General features: G+C 51.3%; 1 protein-coding gene across 3 annotated transcripts in view; it reads right to left on the bottom strand.

The window, feature by feature from the left end:
* The window catches only part of LOC113214953 (E3 ubiquitin-protein ligase HUWE1), a 29009-nt gene that overhangs the window by 25783 nt on the left and 2077 nt on the right, over nt 1-1149 (bottom strand). The gene's annotated exons all lie outside the window — the stretch shown is intronic.

Below are 1149 nucleotides of genomic sequence, written 5' to 3'. Positions count from 1 at the left end.
CTCTTCATTGTCCATCCTGCTTGTCTCGTTGATTAGAGGGGTTTGTTTCCTCTTTACTTTACCGTGAGAGAGGAGAGCTTGTCCGTCTCTCCCCTGCAGGGGAAAAGGGGGTCGGGGGGCTCGATTGCGGCGTCATACGTGGTCCAGCACCGGTCCAGCATACGTGTTCTCCTTTACCGACTTTGTTGGTTGGGGGTACGAGGGACGGCTTATTTGAGGAACATTTTTCTAGGAGGACGCGGCGATCTCTGTCGTGGGAGGGAAGAGAGGGGCGTTGCCGTTATGAGGAGTAGAAAAAAAGGGCTTCTGAGGAAGTCTTTTGGTGGCAGTGACACAAACATGCCTTTGCTTCCGAGAACGTTTTAGCCATGGGCTCGCTCCGAGGCGTCTCGGGGAGTACACCTCCGCCCCCTCGCCACCCCACAGCGTCTATGTGCATCATCATCACCACCACCATCATGATCGCCACAAACAAGATGACTCTTTGGTCTACCGAAGACAACAAAACCTGCTTCAACATCAATTATCATGCCCGCCAATTTTTTGTGTGTATTTTTCAGGTTTGTTTTATATGCAATGAAGCGCCTCCTCCTTGCACTTGTCTGTCGCGACATTATTAATTTGATAAATTGGTTTGGCTCTAAAAGGCGTTCTGACCAGACCAGGGCGCTAATGGGCCGGGAGTGCTGCTCCGTTGATGTTGTCCAGCGTTATCCCCTATCTCCCGAACCCCTCTGCGTATCTCAAGTTATTTTTACGCCCCCTCCCCGTTGGCCACCTTTCTCTCCTGAAGTCCTGCTCATTCCTGACCTGAGGTCCCCCTGCTCCAAGTGCTCTGTGCGGTGAATTGGACCAATTTCTGCTCCTGGCACGACGGTATAAAGCATTCCGGTATGCTGTAGAGAAGAAGAATGCCAGGAAAAGGAAAACGGGAGTAGGGGACAACAGCCATCAATATCTCGGTTAGGAAATAGATGATTTGCGTTAGAATCAAATTTCAAGAGACATTGTAATGGGTTGTCCAATTGTACTTGACGAATGTATCCACCTGAGACTTCCGCGTTGGTCCTCCTCTTCTCCCTCCTCTTCTCCCTCCTCTTCTCCCTCCTCTTCTCCCTCCTCCTCCTCCTCCTCCTCCTCCTCCTCCTC

This window comes from Frankliniella occidentalis, unplaced genomic scaffold (genome assembly GCF_000697945.3).
Source record: "Frankliniella occidentalis isolate FOCC.00 unplaced genomic scaffold, Focc_3.1 Scaffold106, whole genome shotgun sequence".
Lineage (NCBI taxonomy): Eukaryota > Metazoa > Arthropoda > Insecta > Thysanoptera > Thripidae > Frankliniella > Frankliniella occidentalis.
The sequence above is the reverse complement of the archived record's forward strand: the minus strand, read 5'-3'. Positions and strand labels throughout refer to the sequence as shown.